Raw genomic sequence first — 24,465 nt, 5'->3', positions numbered from 1 at the left:
TGGCCCTGAGTGGCTAGGAGACTGAGGGGACTGGGGAACTCTGGAGGCAGGCACGTGGAGCGGCCAGACCCACCTGGGAGCGGGCCTGGCCATGCCGTGTGCCTGCCACCCCGGCAGGGCTGAGGGGACTGGGCGCTGCCATCTTGTGGCTGTGGGTGCTGCCATCTTTGAGGGCGTGGCAGTCAATGAGCATATTCTCTCCTTATTGGCTATGGGCACCACCATCTTTTGTGAGGGTGTGATGGTCAATTAGCATACCCCCTCTTTATTAGATAGGATAAAGAAGAAGAGGAGAGGTTGAATATGTGAAAGGGGAGTTATCTGACAGAGCAACATCTAGAAATTAGGAAGAATATGCAGTTAGATATACAGATTAAATGATTAGCTTTACACAGGAGGGAGGAAGGTTTATCTTCTAAGACTAGAATCAAAAGGTAACATTGGGCATATATGCATGAATCTTTAGCAATTGCAGATGAGAAGATTGAGAAAGCTTACATCTGAGTGATTTTTTTTAGTGAAATAGTAGTTAAGGTCCTATGCTGAGAGTTAAAAGGACACATGCCAAGAGGAAGACCTCAGAAAGTTTTAGACTATTAATTGAGAAGATCTCAAGTAATATAGCAAAACAAATCCTTCCCAGAGTAGTCTTCAGATGAGAATCCAGCTATGACCAAATCCTTAAGTAAACATTCCACCACACACACACACACAATATGTTAATTCCAGTGAAAATTTAGAAACTGACTCAAAAGCTTCAAAGAACAGGATAGAAATAAATCTGTAAAGTTGAAGTAAAGTAAAAATATTACTTAGAATGCTAGTTTTTTGGTTATATAAAAAGTCCTGAATTGAGAGTAACCTTGAGTATCAGGAAACTTAAATGACCTAAGCTCTGCTTTGTGTTGTTGACACTGTTGTTCAAAGTGCTATATATCTGCTTGGAGCCAACTGTTGCCTTTGCAAAAGCAAAGAGGAAGAGCTTCTATCTTGTGTTACCTATTATTCCTTACCCAATGAAGACAGTCTGATGTTAAGGTATAATCTGGAACATGTTAACTTTGCTATTACCATAGTGGTGACATTGAATGGAATTTCAAATATAATACTTATATGACATTTTTATTAACCTGAAACCAGCAAGTTGAAAAATGGAGCTTAAAGAAGTTGAGGTATAGAATCCAGGTAACAAGTATAAAATTATTTAACCAGAAAAACTATCGGAAAATATTTGTAATGAAAAGTATCTAAGTAGAAAATTAATAGTTACATTTGACAATAAAATAAAAAGGGTATAAAACATTCAGAAACTATCCCTATAATTTCACCCCCCAAAATATCTTTTAATCCCTGAAACACTGAGAATATCAGTGAAAAATAATTTTGACCTTGCTTTTGATATCCTTTAACCTGCATACGGCATAGTTGAAATGTCTGAGATGGACACATATATAAAACACCATTTTAATTCAGCATACTCCTTGTTGACTGATAGAATTCCTCTTATAAAAAGCTGCATTATAGTTTATCCAGAAGCATTATTATGCACAGTATTTTGTTAATTGAAATAGTAATACAGATGAGTCAGACTCTGAAGTATTCCACTAATAAATCTTTTTTTAAAAAAAAACTAATATATATTTCCTTATAAGATTATATGTACCACCATCATCCAGTAATTTGCGGTTTTGATTAGACTCTTGCTTGGACTTCTAGAATAAATGATTATACTTAATCATTTGTTAAAAGTTTATAGCAAATTGCTGCCCTAGGCAGTTTGGCTCAGTGGATAGAGCGTTAACCTGTGGACTGAAGGGTCCAGGGTTTGATTCTAGGCAAGGGCACATGCCTAGTTTGCAGGCTGGATACCAGTAGAGGGCAGGCAGGAGGCAGCCAGTCAATGATTCTCTCTCATCATTGATGTTTCTATCACTCTCTCCCTGTCCCTTTCTCTGAAATCAATACAAATATATATTTTTAAAAAGTTTATAGCAAATTGCATTATTGATTTATTGCAGTAGTTCCTGAATATCCAAATGCTGTCATAGGTTATCATATACACTAATAAAAGAGAAACAGAGGAGAAACCAAGATGGCGGCATAGGTAAAAACCTAAACTGCTGCCTCGCACAACAATTTCAAAACTACAACTAAAAGACAGAACGGACACCATCCAGAACCACAGGAAAGCTGGCTGAGTGAAAATTCTACAACTAGAAGGAAAGAGAAAAGCTCACAGAGAATTGGAGGTATGGCAAAGGGTCCTTGTGCACACAGAGAGGAAGGACGGCTGAGAGCCTGGCTGACTTTCTCTGGCGGAAGGGGGAAGGAAGCCCCCGACCGCACTGAACCCCAGTTCTGACTGCACTGAACCCCAGTTCCGGGCTAGGCCCTGGGGACCCACGCTCTTATGGGGGGAGTCTGGACTCTCGGGCGGAGACTCGGGAGCTGGGGAAGGCAGAAGTCTGAAGGCATGGCGTGCCAGTGCGCACAAAGGCTGCAGAGGTTGCCACAGGCTTTCCCTAGTGGAAGGGAGTCAGAGGCTCCTGACCGCACTGAGCCCCAGTTCTGACTGCACTGAACCCCAGTTCCGGGCGAGGCCCTGGGGACCCACGCTCTTACGGGGGGAGTCTGGACTCTCGGGCGGAGACTAGGGAGCCTGGGAAGGCAGAGGTCTGCGCATGCGCGCAAGGGCAAGGCTGCCGGGAAGCCAAGACTGTCTGCTCCACCCTGAGACTCCACCCCATCCAAGCCGAGCACAGAGGCTATTGCAATTTGGCAAGTCTAATCCTATAAGCTGTCTCCAGCACCGAACTTCTCCCAGCATAGACGCAGCTGATCCTTACAGCCAACTGGCCTGGAGGTCAACTCCTCCCAGTGATACCAACAACAGTCAAGAATTAACTACAACAAGGCTGTACACACAGTCCACAAAGGGGTGCACCAAGAGTGTCCACCTCAGGTTAACTGGGGAGGCCAACCCACTGGGCCATATAGGAAACCTAGCACACAAATTTACCCTACCAACTCAGGGAAGCAATGAAAATGCGGCGTCAAAGAAACAGATCACAAATGAAAGAAATGGAGGAAAACAAACGACTGGATATAGAATTCAAATCCATGGTTATAAGGCTTTTCAAGAATATCCTAGAAAAGGCCAATAAATATAATGAGACCCTCGAAGATATGAAAAAGGACCAACTAGAAATTAAATACTAGAGGCCCGGTGCACGAAATTCATGCACGGGGGGTGGGGGTGTCCCTCTGCCCAGCCTGCACCATCTCCAATCTGGGATCCCTCTCACAAACCAGGACTGCTGGCTCCCAACTGCTCACCTGCCTGCCTTCCTGATTGCCCCTAACCACTACCCTGCCAGCCTGATTAATGTCTAACTGCTCCCCTGCCACCTGTTTGCCCCCAACTTCCCTCCTCTGCCAGCCTGGTCACCCCTAACTGCCCTCCCCTGCAGGCCTGGTCACCCCTAACTGCCCTCCCTTGCAGGCCTGGGTCCCCCCCAACTTTCCTCCTCTGCCGGCTTGGTCACCCCCAACTGCCCTCCCCTGCAGGCCTGGTCCCTCCCAACTGCCCTCCCCTGCTGGCCATCTTGTGGTGGCCATCTTGTGTCCACATGGGGGCAGGATCTTTGTCCACATGGGGGCAGCCATCTTGTGTGTTGGAGTGATGGTCAATCTGCATATTACTCTTCTATTAGATAGGATAGAGGCCTGGTGCATGGTGGGGGCCAGCTGGTTTGCCCTGAAGGGTGTCCCGGATCAGGGTGGGGGTTCCCTTGGGGTGTGGGGCAGCCTGGGCGAGGGGCCTGTGGTGGTTTGCAGGCCAGACATGCCCCCTTGTGACCCAAGTGGAGGCCCTGGTATCTGGGGTTTATTTATCTTCTACAATTGAAACTTTGTAGCCTGGAGCAGAGCCAAGCCTTCTGCTTGCTCCGTGGTGGGAGTCATTTCTCTTGGGATTTATGTATCTTCTATAATTGAAACTTTGTAGCCTTAAGTGGAGGCCTGGGCTGGCCAGGGTGTGTGGAAAGCTTGGCTTACTCCATCACCGTGGGCAACCCTAGCCTCCTGCTCTTTCCAGCTCTGTGGCTGCCACCATTTCTGTTTGGGTTTATGTATCTTCTATCATTGAAACTTTGTAGCCTTTAGTGGAGGCCTAGGCTGGCAAGGGCAGGTGGAAAGCTTGGCTTTCTCCATTGCCGGGGAAACCCAAGCCTCCTTTCTGCTCTTTGTGGCCGTAGCCATCTTGGTTGGGTTTATTTGCATATTTGCTCCTGATTGGCTGATGGGCATGGCTTGTGGGCGTGGCTTGTGGGTGTAGCAGAGTGAGGGTTAATTTGCATATTACTCTTTTATTAGATAGGATATCCCAAGAAATCAGAAACACCAATCAGAAAGGATATATGCACCCCTATGTTCATAGCAGCACAATTTACAATAGCTAAGATTTGGAAACAGCCTAAGTGCCCATCAGCAGATTAGTAGATTAAAAAACTGTGGTACATCTACACAATGGAATACTACGCTGCTGTATAAAAGAAGGAACTCTTACCATCTGCAACAGCATGGATGGACCTAGAGAGCATTATACTAATTGAAATAGGCCAGTCAGAGAAAGATAAATATCATGTGATCTCACTCATTTGTGGAATATAATGAACAACATAAACGGATGACCATAAATAGATCCAGAGACATAGAAGCATCAAACAGACTGCTGTCAAACCACAGAGGGAATATAGGTGAGGATGGGGGGAGGGGTAAGAGATCAACCAAAGTACTTGTATGGATGCATATAAGCATAACCAATGGACAGACAGTAGGAGGGTGAAGGCCTGTGCTTGGGGGCAGGAGCATGCTGGGAGAGGACAATGGGGGAAAAGGAGACATATGCAATACTTACAACAATAAGGAATTTAAAAAATGTGACTACAATAATAATTTTTTAAAAATAAAAAAATGGACTACATAAAACTAAAATGTTTCTCCACAGCAAAGGAAATCATCAATAAAATGAAAAAACAACCCACTAAATAGGAGAACATATCTGCCAATAATAAATCTGTAAGGGGTGATATCTAAAATTTATAAAGAACTCATACAACTCAACACTGAAAAAACAGTTGAATAAAAAATGGGCAAAAGACCTGAATAGAGATTTCTTCAATGAGTACATACAAATGACCAACCCTATCTAATAAAAATGGAATATGCAAATTGACCGTCACTCCACGACAAAGATAGTGGTGCCCACAGCCAATAAGGAAGGAATATGCAAATTGACGCAACAAAGATGGCGACAGCTGGGCCAGGACGCTTGTATTTTCACCATGGTGACGACGCAGGAATTCCGCCCCGCCCCGGCTGCTCCGAGCCTCTGGGCAGCACGTGCACGCAGGTGTGGAGTGGCCGGGGTGGGGCAGGACACCTGCTATGTGAGTGGCGGGGGTGGAGGGAGCTACAGGAGGGCGGCAGGGCCAGAGCGAAGGCGGAAGGGCGCAGCCAGAGTGAAAGCCTGGTTCCCAGGTGCTGGAGGAAAGCCATTGCCGGCAGCCAGGGGAGGGAAGGCCTATTCTTGCATGAATCTTCATGCATTGGGTCTCTAGTAGACATATAAAAAAATACTCAACATCACTAATCATCAGAGAAATGCAAATTAATGAGACATAGCCTCTCTCCTGTCAAAATGGCTATCCTATATAATAAAAGGCTAATGTGCAAATTGTTTCCTCAGGAGTTTGACTGGGAGACCGGTAGTTCAATCACTCGTTATGACACCTGCTGACTGCCAGGGGGCAGTGCAGAACATGGTGGGCGACCAGTGGTCATGGCAGGGTGCTGAGGGAGTGAGGGAAGGGGGAGGCGGGGAGGCAAGGAACCTGATCAGCCCTGATCGCCAGCCAGGCCTAGGAACCCTACCCATGCATGAATTTCGTGCACTGGGCCTCTAGTCATTAATAAATTAACAAGCAACAAGTGTTGGAGAGTATGTGGAGAAAAGAGCATGTGCACTGTTGGTTGGAATGCAGACTGGTGCAGCCATTATTGTAAACAGTATAGAGTTTCCTAAAAAAATTAAACATCAAACTGCATTATGATCTAGCCATTCCACTTCCAGTAATTTATCCAAAAAAAAAAAACAAAACAAAACACAAAACAACCCTAAACATTAATTCAAAAGCATATGTGCAGCCCATATGTTCCTAGCAATGTTATTTTCAATAGCCAATATACGGAAAGCACCCAAGTGCCCATTAATGGACAAGTGTATGAAAAAACAATATTAGATATATACAATGGAATATTACTTGGCTATAAATAATAATGAAATCTTACCATTTGTGGCAGCATAGCTGGACCTAGAGTGTATTATGTTCAGTGAAATTAGTCAGAAAAAGACAAATATATGATTTCACTTATATGTGGAATCTAAAGAACAAAATAAACAAGAACAAACAAACAAATAAAATAGAAACAGACTCATATATATACAGAGAACAGACTGTCAGTTGCCAGAGGGGATGGAGATTGGGGCTGAGAGGGGTGCTGGGTAAAAAAGGTGGAGGGATTAAGAAGTGCAAATTGGTACTTGCAGAATAGTCACAGAGATATAAATTATGGCATAGGGCAGTGGTCAGCAAACTCATTAGTCAACAGAGCCAAATATCAACAGTACAACGATTGAAATTTCTTTTGAGAGCCAAATTTTTTAAACTTAAACTTCTTCTAATGCCACTTCTTCAAAATAGACTCGCCCAGGCCGTGGTATTTTGTGGAAGAGCCACACTCAAGGGGCCAAAGAGCTGCATGTGGCTTCTGAGCCACAGTTTGCCAACCACTGGCATAGGGAATATAATAATTAATATTGTTTTGGGCCAGTAAATATGTTTTGGGCCAGTTGAGAAATGGAAATATCAGAAGGAATATTCTATAAAGTATATGATTGCCTAATCACTATGCCATACTCTTGAAAGTAATACAAAAAATATTTAAAATATATAAGCCCATCAGAGAAAGACAAATATTACATGATCTCACTTATAAATGGAATCTAATGAACATAATAAACTGATGAACAAAATAGGTCCAGAGACATGGAGGCATAGAACAGACTGACATATCTCTGAGGGGAGGTGTGTGGGGAGAGACAGAAAGAGATTAACCAAATAACTTGTATGTATATATATATGCATAAGCAATGGATACAGACATAGTCATGAAGGCCTGAGGTGTGGCAAGGGTTGGGAGGAGGGGTAAAGGGGAGTGGGATTGGAGGAACATCTGTAATACTGTCAACAATAAAATAAACTAAATTTAATTTAATTTAAAAGCTGTAACTGAAAAATTAAAAAATACATTAATTTAAATAGGTAAAAAATAAAGTTTTCTGAGTAGATGATGAATCCTTTTGAATATCCTTGGTGTAGATAAATCTATCTCCTATAAAAAACACAGATTTGAATTTTAAGGAACTGCTAAATGGGATTTACAGTTTAATGTGCTCAATTATATGGGAGCCCAAGCTGAGTAATACACTCATGGGTAAAAATGAAAGTGTTTGCCAAAATTAATATTAATGAATTTTTGGCTATGACTGTAATTCCCAAAGGAAAATTTTGAAAAGGATCATGGCTTATGAGTGTAGCCTATCAAAACAGCTATGAAGAGAACAGGGAAAAAAGAGACTATTTTGTGTGTATATGTGTGTCTGTTTCCAACTTTTTTATTACACATCTACAGTTTCCATGTAGAGTCCTCCCTTGCATTGCAGCATTTTATGTTCATTAATCCTATATAATAAAGAGGGAATATGGAAATTGATCATCATGCCATAACAAGATGGCTGCCCCACAGTGGGGACGGGGCCGGCTGCTCCATGTGCCTGCGGCACAGTTCCCATGGCTCCGGGGGTGGGGGGGAGGGGGAGGCAGGAAGCCTGGTGGCCGTGAAGAGGACAAGCCAAGCCACCTGAGTTCCCGGGCAAAGAGGCTGCTCCACCGACCAGCCTGCGCTATGGACCTGTTTGGCGCGTGGCACAGAGTCTGGGGCCTCTAGCCCTCCGCCCTCCGCCTTGGGTCTGAATAGCTTTTCCCTTGAGCAACATTTTTCCGCACAAGTTCAGGGTTTTGTTTTGGTTTGTTTTTACCCCAGAGATTGAAGGAATCACCAGCATTATCTTTTGTGTTTTTGAATCATCCTCTGTGCTTCTCTGATTTTTTGGTTGATAGTTTCCCGGGTCAAGGGAAGTCTCCCTCTCCCCAGAGTTAGGAGCACCAGGCCAGGTCCACCCATTGGCCTGGTCCTGACTGCAGGGGTGAGTTCCTGCAGACTTGGGTTTGATCCCCACACATTAGCAGTAGGAGACCAGTGCCTTTGTTATTGTTGTGTGTCTGGGTTTTAATTGAACAAATGCCCAGTGGTCCCACAAAAAAGCCGCCCTGCGGTTCCGGGCACCAGCTTAGCAAAATCTTGCAGAAGGAGAATTCTGTCTGGGTTTCCCCAAATTCCCTCACCCCCTACTCACCCCTCTGTAAAGGCACAGAACAAGTGAGGCCCTTAAATAAAAATCAGAGGTCTCCAGCAACGGTGGGCCTCTCTCATCACAGTCATTTGGACTGGATGGCATTTGAGTGTTTATCTAGGCACCATGACAGAGAAACACAAGTTCAAGTCATGATCTCTGCCCTTAAATAATTCACAATCTTATTAGAATGAGTGGATGATAAAAGCGCAGTAATGACATCAGAATGTAAGGCAACAATACAGAGAGGAACAGAGGCAATTGCTAGGATGATTTTCCAACAATTAATATGAAGAGTATGTGCTGTGAATTAAAATATATATGTGTGGAAGTAGCTGCTTCATGAGTATGGCATCCCTTCCTATTTTAAAGGAAGCTGAGTTCCATGTGAACTGAGTACTATGCTATGATATTTGAGGCATTGAACAAGGGAGGCCTTAATTGTACTATGCTTTGATATTTGAGACATTCTTTATTGTTCAATGTGATTTATTTCTGTATGCCTCAGTTTTGTAATAGTTAAATTACTAGAATAATACATCTTGCTATAAAATATTACTAGAAGATCAAATGATCAGATGACATTTATTATTATTTTCTATAAATTAACACAATCTCTGGTATGCTAAAGTGATAGGTATTATAGAAATATTCAGATAAGGAGACCTACAGACTTGATTACAAGTGAGGTTTACTATCAAAGGCCAAATTTATTGCTTAAAAAAAAAGCAGGGAGCCAACTAGAATCTGAACCAAATATAAGCCCTTGAAGGGCAAATGTAAATTGGATAAGCTTCACTATTACAAGAGCAACAAGAAAAAATTCAGATGCAAGAAAGAGAAGCACATTTCATCCACTCTAAGTTGCTGCTAAAGAAAAAGAATGGTATACTATGAAAATACTTAATACACATTGTAAAGAGATTTGTTAAAAGAGGATTTCCTAGAGTAGGTGGTATATCAGTTAATTTTTTTAAATGTGAAGAGGTTAGCTACATAAGAAAAAGGTATAGAGGTACCGGATTGCAGAGGGTGCAGGCCGGGATGAGGGATCCCCCGCCCTCACCCCATGAACGAATTTCGTGCACTGGGCCTCTAATACACACACACACACACACACACACACACACACACGTATACAGGGTGAGGCAAAAGTATGTTTACAGTTGTGAGTGTGTGAGACAGTTTATTCTTATACTGTTCATGGAAAAAATAACCTATGAAAAAGGCATTTTTCAAGTACATTTTCACACTATAATATTCTTTATCACAAACTTTTCTCCATTTGGGTTCATAGAAAGTCACATGACTATTTTAATGTACATATGTTTTTAAAATATCTTGTATTTGACAATATAAGGGAAAAGAGGTCAGTGCCGCTGATTAAATAGTGTTTATTCGATCCAATTTACATTGCTGAAATATACTTTGTCATCTTTGGAAATAAATATATAACTCATATGTGTGTCTAAAACTTGTAGCTAGTAGTACCACTTTTAATGCAGAGGTAGTTCATTTTATAAAAGTTATATTTCCTAACATTGTTTTATAAATGAGATTATTATTTGAGGGGATTTCCTAAAACTATTTGATTATTCTCTACTGACTACTCAAAAAAGATGACTTTTATCTTTTTTTTCTGACCAGAAGAGGGCACTAGTGGATCTTAAGTCAGGAGCTCCTGGGTTGAAAGATGAGGGGAATTTAGAGAGGTGTTTTGTTTTTTTTGTTTTTTTGGTTTTGTTTTTTTTTTTCATTTCCAGCACTCTGGCTACTTTTATGTGAAACTTACTTGTATTATACATATAAATATCTTAACAAGAGAACTTAGCAGGAGCTGGGAATCCATTAACAAACACTTTTGTGTGACAATTATAAGGAAGACCTTTGCCTAACTTATTAAGAGCTCAGTCATCCACACATTTGCTAGAGTGGAATCAGGTTAGATCTAAGAGAGGCCTTGAGGTTGGGCCTTATTTTGGAGGGATTGAGAAAAGTGGCTGGGAAACCTTTCCTTAGCTGGACAAAATTACATGAAGTATCAGAATACTTTAGAATGAAAATAAATTATATTTGCCTTAAGTATTATACAGGCTGAGTATTTACTAGTAACTATGGTGATTTTTAAAAACAATCTGTGGTTATTTGAAATTATTGATCTGGTTTCAGATAACCACTTCTTAGATGCTGCAGGAAACTTACTGGGTAAGAAGGAGCTGGAACTTTTTTAAAAAATCCTTTTTTAAAATTTATTGGGGTGACATTGGTTAATAAAATGATATAGTTTTCAGGTGTATAATTCTATAATACATCATCTCTATATTGTATTGTGTTTTCATCACTCAAAGTCAGTCTCCTTCCATCACCAGTTATATCCCTTTCTTTTAAAATGCAACCCTTCTGTGTTTCAGATATTCCATTTATTGTTCAGCATCAGATTTCTAAATGGATGCCAAAATCAGAGTGTGCTTTATTTGACTACCATTATTAACAAAGTGGGAAAACTTCCATCTCAGCCAATATGGAATTATTAGGGTCAACACAGAGCTTAGGCACAGCAGCCATATGGTGGAATTCATGGGGCTAAAAATGCCTCCCAAGGTGCTAAAATTGCCCCAAAGCATTTCAAACAATAAGAAAAAAATCTGAATTTCTCTCTATTGTTAGAATTACCTCTTTGGGAAACTTTATCCAAAATAGTTGTGTGAAAATGCAAATATTTGACTCAGGAGAAATGCATTAACAACCTATTTAACCACAGGGCCTGACAAGCTCCAGAAGTAGTGATCTGTAATAGCTAATTTTTTATGTGGGGAAGGCATAAGGGAATGAGTTTAAAGCACAGAACACTTGGTGAACTCATAAGGTCTTGAAGGCTGAGTGGACTCATGGCTGTCTGGAACACATTTGGTGTCTAGTAATAGATTTTGTCAGTAGTTGGGGAAGAAACTAAGATAATTTTTTTAACCTCATAGTTTATGTCTTGGCCTTTCTCCCAACAATTACTGTACAGGACCACCTCTTTGCTAGTATATAATGCCATTTTCATCTGTCACATTTACTGTCTTTCCATTGTGATGTAAGTTTGCAATTGGATTTAATTTTGCTATTTGTACCATATTTTAAATGTTGTTGCCTAAGTGGTATTTGTCTCAATTATCCTATCAATAGAACTTTCCATTGATGTTAATTCTTTCCATTGATGTTAATTTGTGATGAGAAGTGAGGGTGGGGGAGCCCAGGGGGAGGTCAATGGGGGAAAAAGGAGACATATGTTCTACTATTTGTAATACTTTAAACAATAAAAAAGAATGATAACACCCATTAAAAAAGTTTCCATATATTCTGCTTATTCTAACTTATTTAAATTTATTTATGTATCCTAGTACTTTACAAGTATTTGATGAGATATGTCCCTTGACAGATGTTTAGATGAAAGTAAAAATACTTAACTCAAACTTAGATGATTACTTTTAACATTTAAAAATTTAAATTATGCTAAGCCTTTTAGAATAAATAATTTGAGCATCTTAAGAGGGCAGGTCTAGATAAAAGAAGGTACACTGATTAGCCAAAGAACATGTACACATAGCCTGTGGACACAGACAACAGTGTGATGAAAGCCAGGGGAAGGGTAGGTGGGGGCTGGGTGGAGGTGGGCAAAGAGTGGGAAAAGGAGAACATCTGTAATAGTGTCAATAAAAAAAAATGGAAAATCTACAAATATGAATTACAAAATTATTAAGGAAGCTTATTGACTCCAAAATCTTAAGACTTTTTTCAGTCACTCTCTTACATATCTCTAAACTGTAAATTTCATGGAAATTGGTTTAGCAGCACAAATTACTATTATGACACTTTTCTCTGGAAATGATTTTAAGCTCAACTGGTCAATTCTGATTTTAACAGCACATTTTAATTTCTTGAAATGTGAATAAATACCGAGCAAACTGTATTATCTTCTAGACAGTAAGTGACCTTTATAATCAGAACACTAAGTGCCTTGCTATATTATAAATTGTGCTATTACCATTTATTGTAAACTAGAGGCCCGGTGCATGAAATTCCTGCACGGGGGAGGGGGGGTGTCCCTCAGCCCAGCCCGCACCCTCTCCAATCTGGGACCCCTCAAGGGATGTCCGACTGCCCACTGGGATTGTGCCTAAATGGGCAGTCTGACATCCCTATCACAATCTAGGACTGCTGGCTCCCAACTGCTCAACTGCCTGCCTTCCTGATTGCCCCTAACTGCTTCTGCCTGCCAGCCTGATCACCCCCTAACCACTCCCCTGCCAGCCTGATTGATGCCTAACTGCTCCCCTGCCAGCCTGTTTGCCCCTAACTGCCCTCCCCTGCAGGCCTGGTCACCCCTAACTCCCCTCCCCTGCAGGCTTGATCGCCCCCAACTGCCCTCCCTTGCAGGCCTGGTCCCTCCCAACTGCCCTCCCCTGCTGGCCATCTTGTGGTGGCCATCTTGTGTCCACATGGGGGCAGGATCTTTGACCACATGGGGGCAGCCATCTTGTGTGTTGGAGTGATGGTCAATCTGCATATTACTCTTTTATTAGATAGGATAGAGGCCTGGTGCACGGGTGAGAGCCAGCTGGTTTGCCCTGAAGGGTGTCCCGGATCAGGGTGGGGGTTCCCCTGGGGCATGGGGCAGCCTGGGCGAGGGGCCTGTGGTGGTTTGCAGGCCAGCCACGCCCCCTGGTGACCCAAGCGGAGGCCCTGGTATCTGGAGTTTATTTATCTTCTATAATTGAAACTTTGTAGCCTGGAGCAGAGCCTAGCCTTCTGCTTGCTCTGTGGAGGCAGACATTTTTTTTGGGATTTATGTATCTTCTATAATTGAAACTTTGTAGCCTTAAGCGGAGGCCTGGGCCGGCCAGGGTGTGTGGAAAGCTTGGCTTCCTCCATCACTGGGGGCAACCCTAGCCTCCTGCTCTTTCCAGCTCCATGGCTGCTGCCATTTCTGTTTGGGTTTATGTATCTTCTATCATTGAAACTTTGTAGCCTTGAGTGGAGGCCTAGGCCGGCAAGGACAGGCGGAAAGCTTGGCTTCCTCCATTGCTGGGGAAACCCAAGCCTCCCTCCTGCTCTCTGTGGTGGTAGCCATCTTGGTTGGGTTTATTTGCATATTCGCTCCTGATTGGCTGGTCAGCGTGGCTGGTGGGTGTAGCAGAGTGGTGGTTAATTTGCATATTACACTTTTATTAGATAGGATAACAATGCCTGCCCTGCCTACTAAGATGTATTCATGAGGTCACATGAAAGAATAGGTATGAATGCACTGGCAAATAAAAAGCATGGTATCATTAAGAGGACTGTTGTTTCTGTTCAGGCCTGAAATAATCTGTCCATGAGTCAAAGATCCAAATTGTAACCAAACTTAAGAGGGAATATGACATACAAAGAATTTACTTTTGGATCCACAATTGTGTATAGATACCTTTGAGACTATAGTTAGTAAGAACATAGCTTTGGATACCATTCTTGCTGGATTTGGTTCTACAATATAGAAAACTGTTGCTATAACAACAAAATAATTTAGGAGGATATGTATAACAAAGGAAGGATCACAGAAATGGGAAAGGAAGGAGCTTTATACACTTAAATAAGATCCGTGTCTCTCTTTGTGAGAATTAACAAAGAAATAGGTATATGTACATTGTAAGATTCTGTTTCCAAATTAGTTTCAACACTAGTCTTTGGAACTTTTCAGTCAATGAGAAATATTATACACATCCTGGTGCAATAGAAGAGGGGCTATAATTAACCAATTCTAATACAGACTTCCTGGTTGATAACCTGAGGTTGCATGAGTTTGTATGGACAATTTACAAATAGTTCTGTTAATACTTGCGTGCGATAGCTGTCGATGCACAGCCATTAATCAGATCCATCAGCAGGCCTCCTAGAGTGGTTTATAGCAGATTTTAATGTATATTTTGTTAATTGGAAGTTACAGTGTTTCTGTGAATTCCCAGATGAACAACTACTTTGGTACTGAATGCCTGAGGAGGACAAGTCCTCTAAAAAGTCTTACAGAAACTCAGTTAAAATTATGAAAAGTATATTATTATTTGCTTCTAAACCCTCCAAATTTAAAAATTAAATCTTCCATATTTTAATACAAAGTGAGATGACCCAGAATGGTGTAAAATTATATTTTTATTTCTCTATATTTATATTAAAAATAGTGTTGTCTCCTCCACTGGGAGCTGTTTTTTAATGCATTTCTGTGCATAGTTCATTGACAGAAACCATTTTTCTTGCCTCTCAGGTGGCTCATGTAGAGAGATTTATGTCCATTATGCAAAATTACAAAATCATTTGTAGTATAACAGAGGCATAATCAACAGAAAGTCTGAGAACTCACCAGCCATAACACACGAATCAAATCTGGACTTGGGCCATCTTCGTTAAATTTTAAGAATCTTGCTTTCATTGAAATGCCTTTTTTGGCCCTGATTCACAAATCTACAAGGACAAATTATATTTTTAGAATGATGTCATTAAGAAATAGCACCTAGTATAAAGGAAATATTCTCAGACTATTAACACCAGAATATTGATTATATTAATTCAGACCTTGTGAATAATGCATAAAGAATCACTCATGTTAAAATCAGAAGTTGGCAGTAACTTGAATAAAAAAACAACAATCTCTATTTTCTACATAGTAAATGGTACTCTTACTATGGGGATTTGGACAATTCAGCCATCATTTAAGGGGAGATTTATCCAATGCCAATAATATTCACCCATCCCAAAGTGTTTGTGTTTCAGATTGCTATAAATTACTACCACCTTAGTAGACTTAGTGTACTAAATAATTAATATGTAAAGACACAATTTACAATATTCATACTAACATATTGCAATGTGTTAATTTCAAAGATATAATTAATGAAATTTTTGGATTATTACATGCATGATAATTTTAGATATATTTTAACACACTAACATTTTCCAGTGATTTAATCATTTACCAGAAACCAATATCTTTCTTAGCCCTTTATTTTCTATTTATTTTTCATTCTCTACTAGTACATAAGATCACATAATTACATGCCAAATATCCAGTTTTCTTAGGACCATAATGAAAAATACTTGCTAAAGTTATGATTTAATTATCTCCCTAAAAATGACTGTGGTTTACAATTGATATTGTAAGTTTTTTGCAAATATTAAAATATGCATCCCCTATATGTGTTTTACTGGTTTAGCTAATACAAGATGGTTTAAGTGATGTTCAGTGATTTGTGAGTGAAGGTAATATCTACTTATCCTACTAACTTCAAAGCTTAGGAAAAAGAGGCAGGTGATGTCATAGTAATAAAATAATATAGATAATAAAACTTGCTATCAAAATGGTAATAGTGTGTTTGTAAGCTCAATACGTGAAGATGACTAACTAAACATCAGCAAAACTGTCAGGCTGTAGTTATGTTCCATTCCACTTGTGCTTGTCTCTTTTCTACCTCTTATCTCTCTCTCTTCTTAGCCACTTACATTGCCAGGGCTCTCCAGAGGACTCTAACTGCCCATGCTGCCCCCTGTAGGCAGTTAAACCTAAGTATCTGACTCAAAATTATTTAGGTTCTAAAATTGTCTACTCTCCACATCAAAAGTCCCCAGTTTTACCAAAATTAAGTCCTTAGTTGACATATTTTGTAGCATTAATGAGTACAGAATTCCCAAATGGTATGTATGATTTGAAGATTGGGGGGAAAGGCTAGTTTTCTCTACCAACTCAATCACTCTATAGCAGCGATTTTCAACTGGTGTGCCACAAGAATTTTTTAAACATGCAATATCTGACTATTTAATCAGTGGCACTGACCTCTTTTCCCTTATATTGTCAAATAAAAAATGACAATAGCCAACACAATAAACATTCAGTATGAATGAATCAAAATTATTCCTATTTTTTTGTCAGATCAGCAAAATTATATACTTTTTTGGTGTGCTGCAGAGTTTTAGTAATTAGTTTATATGAACTATGAGATAAAAAAGGTTGAAAATGGCTGCTTTAGAGGCATAAACCTTTTTTTTTTCCTTTTTTGTTTATTTAGCATAATGGAAAAAGTTTGAAAGACATTGTAGACTTTTTGATATGCACCTCAGTGAAGAGAGAGTAGTATCTTAGTGCTTCAACTCACAGATTCTGGAGTCAAATTGATGAGAGTTTTATTTCCAGCTCTGCCAAAAATTAGCTGTCTGACATTAAACAAGTTAATTAACCTCATCTCAGTTTTCTACATGCATAATGGATAGTAGTAGTATTTATGTCCATTATTTTCATCATCATCCAAAACATCATCAGTAACATTTTTTATGAGAAAATATATATACTACATATTCTTTGGGTGGGGTCAAGTATATGTCAATTGATGGAAAGTAGTATTTTGCTAGTGAGCAAGTAAAAGCATATTAAGCTATTGAATTATAATGTTGTATACCTGAAATTTATATAATTATTAACCAATGTTACCTCAAGAAAATATGCTAGTTTTAGAAGTTCAGACACACTCACATTGATCCAATTACAGAATCACTAATCAGTAGCCTGTGATTCAATTTGAGCATGTGACCTTAAATAACAATTTGAGAAATTAACATGGCCCTGGAATGAAATTAAGTATTATTTTAATGTTTATGGATTATATCCCCAAAAGGTTACCACTAGATTCTTCAAGAGGGAAAGCATGGAGTGAAAGAGCAGAAAAATGGGTACCATGAAATACTATTTGTCAGGAATAAATTGGTATAGCATTTATAGAAAGCAACCTGACAATATAAATTGAGTTTTAATAATGTTTATAAGCTTTGGACTACTAATTCCTTTTGTAGGACTCTATTTAAAAACATTATCAGAAATATACTCATAACCCATTATTTTTAGAATAGAAAAGATCATAAACAACTGAAATATTAAGCAATAGAAAAATAAATAAGTAAAACATATCAATATAACAAAACACTATCTATATATATATAAAGAGCCAGGGTCGTCAGGAACAGACGACCGAATAGGAGGCTTTGGGGGGTGACCAAGCTGACGGGGGTGGGAAACTAGCCTTTCCCCCCAATCTTCAAATCATACATACCATTTGGGAATTCTGTACTCATTAATGCTACAGTGAAGGACAACCAAACAACTGGGCCCTGGGCCCTGGCTGGGGCTGGTGGTCGAAGGGAGCTCTGGGCCTTGGCCAGGATGTGGCGGAACTGCAATGGGGGCGTGGCCAGCCTTCAAACCCAGGGCCCAGAGCTCCCTGCATAAAGTGCTTCTGTTTGTTTAGTCCATTGGTTTTAAATCAGATTACACTCCCACAAACGGGGTAAGAGAAAACTGTTCAAAGCGCCTTTGGCAAATTGCAAACTCTTGCTGAACTTGAGTGAACCCTTCCTGGCATAGCTGTCTTTGTGCTTTTCAGGGCACTTTTGAAGGAAGGAAAGGGATCCAGTGCCCCTATGGCTCTCCCGCAGGGACAGAGCTGGAAAGCAAAGTTTCTCAAGGAGGTGGAAGCATAGTGGGGACCCTCCCAGCTGGGGGAGGGGTACGCCTAGATGCCCCCTGTGCTCCATGGCTGGGGCAGGGCCCACAGGGTGGGACATCAAGTGGTAAAGGTCCAGCAGACGCCCAGCCTACAGGCCGCCTGAGGAGGGGTGTCAGATGCATGAAGGAAAGGCTTAGCATCTCTGTCATTGCTTTGGTTTTCAGAATTCCCTGCTCCCCATCTGTCGGCTCCCTCCCTCTGAGGGGCGCTGTCATCCTCACATGGGTGCAACTGGAATATTTTATCTCCAGAGAATTGCCCCAATGTACATATCCTTTTATCCAATGATGAAAAAATCCCAAAGAACAAGAATGGAGACAGACTAGTGTTCTTTAGGCTTAAAAAAAGAAAAATAAAACCCTGGAAGTGTCCTACGAAGAGCTGAGACTTGGTTCTGTCCATGCACCTCAAAGGGATTGTATGAGGAAATGGCCCAATTTGGCCCTGACTTTACCCACTTATGTTACTCTTGAAGGTGTCTTTGCCACAATGTGAATAAACTGTCACCTTTTGGAATAGGGGCTCATACGAAAGTCAGCATTACCAACTTTTCTTGAAACAGATCTATGTTCTGCAGCTGTGGCCACCATCCTGAGGTCAGGTCCTGTCTACCAGGTCCTGTCGCTGGGAATCAGGGGGTACTAGAGTGGAGGCTCCCTCCCCCTGTGCCCTTTTACATTCAGGGATTGAGCTGAACTCACTTTGGTGGAGGCCTGGCAAGGGTGACAGGTGTCACAGATGGAAGGATGGAGAATGGAGATGCAGACACCCTGCTCGGTCCCTCCCTGGGTGGGGTCAGGCAGATGAAGGTCAGTCAGCCTGCCCCACAATTGGGTGAGATAGCGTCCTCTGTGTCCACCTCTCACCCCATGGGCCCTGCCACTCCCCTCAGCTCCAGGCAGCCCTCTGCATTTCACAGCATGCTCTGCCCTCACATGCTGCTTGCCCTAAATGAGAAGGAAGAGAGCAGTTGGCCCACAGACAACTACACAGAAAGATAGGGCTCATGGCTGGCGAGCACAGTGGTGGTGGCAGGAGCCTCTCCTGCCTCCATAGCAGCACTAAGCAGAAGCAAGCCGAGTTATGAGGAGCAGTGAGCAGGTGGGCAGTAAGGAGTGAAGGGTCCCGGACTGGGAGAGGGATTTCCAACTGTCCACTTAAGCCTGTGGGGAATGGGCCTAAGCCAGCAGGCGGACATCCCCTGAGGGGTCCTGGACTGCCAGAGGGTGCAGGCTGGGCTGAGGAACACCCCCCCCACCTCCCAGTGCATGAATTTTATGCACCAGGCCTCTAGTTAAATTATAACATGATGGTGTTACATATTTACAGATATAAAAAATGCTCATAATCTTACTCTAAAAAGTTTATAAAACAGTCTATACAATATGATCTTACTTTTATAAAAATAGAAAAGACCATATATACATTTTTAATTAAACACACTCACATATACCCTACTGGAAAGAAATCCTACAATGTTAACAACTTATATCTATGTATATGTGCTGGGATTACTAAGAATTTCAGGGATGTTTTATCTATATACCTTTCTCCATATTTGAAATTCTCTAGTCTAAATATATATTTTTATAATACTAGTAATCCAAAAAGGAATAACTTCAAAACAAATATGAGATACAAAATTCACTTTATTCAGTACCAAGCTGTGCTCACCAGAAGCTTCTACTCTTATTTCTTTCTGTATTCAACTGCTACCAATTACAGTTGACCCTTGAACAACATGGGTTTGAAGTGTGAAAGTCCACTTATATGAGGTTTTTTTTTTTCAATAAATGCGTACAATACTGTTACTATATTTGTCTTATGATTTTCTTAATATTTTTATTTTTCTAGTTTATTTTATTGTAAGAATATGGTATATAATACAAACAACATACAAAATAGGTGTTAATCAACTGTTTATGTTATCAATAAGGATTGCACTCAATAGTAGGCTATTAGTAGATATGTTTTTGGGGAGTTAAAAGTTATACATAAAATTTCGACTGCAGGTCAGGGCAGTGTCCTAACCTCTATGTTATTCAGGTCAACTGTATTTATCTTAATTGTAGGTTTTGAACTTAATCTTCTGGGAAAGGAGCCACATGCAGCCTCCATGCAGGAGTAGTTGTTAACTTCAGTATAACAATGAAGTTAGGCATTAGGGCACAAAGTCAGAGAATCTTTACTTTTAAGCCCCATCTTCAGCAACTATTAGTAATGTAGTCTAGAGAAAATTAATTTTCTTTTCTAAGCTTCAATTTTCCCCACCTTTAGAATGTGGCTGTTATATCCAATAAGGTTGTTTTGAAATTAAATGGCATTATGTGATAAAGCATTTAGCCCAGTGCCTAGGAAATAAGTGCTCAATCAATGAGCACTTATTATTAACTATATTTACTTGCTAAACATGGATCAATATTATGTTTTAATCGACTATAAATAGGCAGTGCCAATCCTATCTAATAAAAGAGTAATATTCAAATTGACTGTACTTCTGCTACACCCAAAAGCCATGCCCACCAGCCACACCCACCAGCCAATCAGGAGGGAATATGCAAATAAACCCAACCAAGATGGTTGCAGCCACAGAGAACAGGAGTGAGGCTTGGGTTTCCCTGGCAATAGAGGATGCCAAGCTTTCTGCCTGCCCTTGCTGGCCCAGGCCTCCACTCAATGCTACAAAGTTTCAATTATAGAAGATAAATAAAACCGAACAGAAATGGCGGCAGCCACGGAGCTGGAGAGAGCAGGAGGCTAGGGTTGCCCGCAGCGATGGAGTAAGCCAAGCTTCTGCAGCCCTGGCCTGGTTTGGCCTCCGCTTAAGGCTACAAAGTTTCAATTATAGAAGATACATAAATCCCAACAGAAATGGCTGCCACCACGGAGCGAGCAGAAGGCTTAGCTCCACTCCAGGCTACAAAGTTTCAATTATAGAAGATAAATAAGTCCCAGATCCCAAGGCCTCTGCTTGGGTCACCAGGGGGTGTGGCCGGCCTGCAAAGCACCACAGGCCCCTTGCCCAGGCCACCTCACACCCCAAGGGAAGCCCCACCCTGATCCAGGACACCCTTCAGGGCAAACCAGCTGGCCCCCACCCATGCACCAGGCCTCTATCCTAATAAAAGTGTAATATGCAGATTGACCATCACTGCAACACACAAGATGGCTGCCCCATGTGGTCAAAGATCCTGCCCCCATGTGGACACAAGATGGCCACCACAAGATGGCCAGCAGGGGAGGGCAGTTGGGAGGGACCAGGCCTGCAAGGGAGGGCAGTTGGGGGTGATCAAGCCTGCTGGGGAGGGCAGTTAAGGGTGACCCAGCCGGCAGAGGAGGGAAGTTGGGGGTGACTGGGTCTGCAGGGAACGGCAGTTGGGGGGGACCCAGGCCTGCAAGGGAGAGCAGTTGGGGGGTACCAGGCCTGCAGGGGAGGGCAGTTAGGGGTGACCAGGCCTGCAGGGGAGGGCAGTTAAGGGTGACCAGGCCTGCAGGGGAAGGCAGTTAGGGGCAAACAGGCTGGCAGGGGAGCAGTTAGGCATCAATCAGGCTGGAGGGGAGTGGTTAGGGGGTGATCAGGCTGGCAGGCACAAGTGTTTAGGGGAAATCAGGAAGGCAAGCAGGTGAGCAGTTGGGAGCCAACAGTCCTGGATTGTGAGAGGGATGTCCGACTGCCCATTTAGGCCCGATCCCACTGGGCCTAAATATCCCTTGAGGGGTCCCAGATTGGAGAGGGTGAAGGCTGGGCTGAAGGACACCCCCCCATGCATGAATTTTGTGCACCGGGCCTCTAGTGTTGAATAACTAGCCTGAGAAACAAAATATGTGGGTAGTCATCATCTTCATATTTTCAGTTTGGGATGTGACTCTAGACAAATTACTTCTCATCTGTGGACTTCAGTTTTATACTTTTCACTTTGTGGTTAAGGTGGCAGGTAACATCAACTGAGGTTTCCTTAGTTCCCTCCTTGCCAGTTTTGACATTTTATGACTCCTTGGCTTCTAACTCTCCCATCTGCTTTGAAGGCTGAACTACTCTAGTCTTCACAGGCCCGATGCCTTCTGGCTATCTGTTGTTGATTCCTGACCTGCTCTCACACCAAGCATATATGTGTTCCCTATTGTTTGTTTATCTGCTTGGCTGCTGTCCTTGGGAATGTGTCGATCATCCTAGGTGGACCCCTTTGCCTTTATTATCGACCTTCAATATGTCCATATCTGTTGCTAATAGATAAACAAAACATTGTGAAAGAAGCAATTTGTTCAGGGCACAGTCACTGTTATGTATTTCACAGAAAATTTCTTATGCTCAATTTATAAGTATTCAAGGAAGCTAGAATAATAAGCAAAAATTTCTGCTCTTACTGTAGTTTTTTAAAAATATATTTTTATTGATTTTAGAAATGAAGGGAGAGGAAGAGAGAGGGAGAAACATCAATGATGAGAATCATTGGTCAGCTGCCTCCTGCATACCCCCAACTGGGGATTGAGCCCACAACCCAGGCATGTGCCTTTGGAATCGAACCCCAGGGCCCTTCAGTCCACAAGTCGCTGCTCTATCCTGGCCAAATTGGCCAGGGCTACCTTAGTTTTTATTAGACTAGTTTTCCTTGCTTCCCAAAATTGTCCCATCATACTAATGGATTTCAACTACTAATGTTGCCAGAAAAGTCTTTAGCATCCTATCTAATAAAAAGGTAATATGCAAATTGACCATCACTCCAACACACAAGATGGCTGCCCCCATGTGGTCAAAGATGGCTGTCCTCATGTGGACACAAGATGGGCGCCACAAGATGGTTATCAGGGAAGGCAGTTGGGGGGGACCAGGCCTGCAAGGGAGGGCAGTTGGGGGTGATCAGGCCTGCAGGGAAGGGCAGTTGTGGGGGACCAGGCCTGCAGGAAAGGGCAGTTGAAGGGGGGACCAGGCCTGAGGGGAGGGCAGTTGGGAGCAACCAGGCCTGCAGAGGAGGGCAGTTAGCAGAGACCAGGCCTGCAGGGGAGGGCAGTTGTGGGGGACCAGGCCGTCAGGGGAGGGCAGTTAGGAGCAATCGGGCTGGCAGCGGAGCAGTTAGGCACTGATCAGGCTGGCAGGGGAGTGGTTAAGGGGTGATCAGGCTGGCAGTTAGGGACAATCAGGCATTCATGCACACGAGCGGTTGGGAGCCAGCAGTCCTGGATTGTGAGAGCATCCCTAGAGGGGTCCCAGATTGGAGATGATGCAGGCTGGGATGAGGGAGACACACCCCTGCCTCCCATGCATGAATTTCGTGCACCGGGCCTCTAGTTATGGAAATAAAGCAAAGCATCCATGGAAGCAGTCCCTTTTTCCTGAGCTGTGATCAACAGATACAAGCACTTTTATGGGTTCCTTTCACTCCACTTCTAATGTGTCTAGTAAAGAACCGAAATCCCTTTTAATTCTCAAGTATTTCTTTTTTGTTGTTGTTAATTCTGACAGGAGGATATTTTTTGACAGAGTGGAAGGGACGGGGAGAGACACAGAAATTTTGATGTGAGAGCAACACATCAATTTGTTGCCTTTCACACACACCCCGACTGGGACCAGGGATCAAGCCTACAACTGAGGTACATGCCTTTGACTGGAATTGAACCTGGAACCCTTCAATCCACGGGCCGATGCTCTAACTAATGAGAAAAACCAGTTAGGGACTGAGTATTTCTTTTTAAAAATATGTTTTTATTGATTGTTTTCTGTGTATTTTTTAGAGAAAGAGGAAGGAAGAGGAAGAAGGAAGAGAAAGATAGAAACATCCAGGTGATGTGAGAGCAGAACATCAATTGGCTTCCCCTGCATGCCCCCTACTGTAGATCGAGCCTGAAAATGGGCATGTGCCCTGACTGGGAATCAAACCAGCAACCTCTTGTTTCATGGGTCAGTGCTCAACCACTGAGCAACACCGGCAGGGCCTGAGCATGTCTTTATAATTAGTTCCATAAGGAGGTTATTTATAATTGCCACTTTGTCTCTAGGTTGATTTATTTTTTTGTGAACTACTTTGAGAAAATCAACTTTCAAGTACAGGCCTCTATGTCTGTCCTAGTCCAATATTTTCTGTTGAGTTTTAGTTTAATCTCAAAGACTTATTTTGACAAGAGTTTTTGGTTTTATTTCAGACTGGTGTTAATTATCTGAAGTAGAAAGAAATTGTATTGGTGAGGTAGGTATATGTTCCACAGCTTTACTTTTTAAAATCAATATTACCTAATGTAGAAAAAATGGGTTATGTCAGTTTTATAATGTCCTTTAGCACATCTGATCACCAGACAATCAATTACATTTGGTTCATGTTCAGCACAATTATTTCTCATAAAATGACAATGATCACTGGAATCAGATTT

This window comes from Plecotus auritus, assembly GCF_963455305.1.
Source record: "Plecotus auritus genome assembly, chromosome: X".
Classification (NCBI taxonomy): domain Eukaryota; kingdom Metazoa; phylum Chordata; class Mammalia; order Chiroptera; family Vespertilionidae; genus Plecotus; species Plecotus auritus.
Note: the sequence above shows the minus strand (reverse complement) of the source record.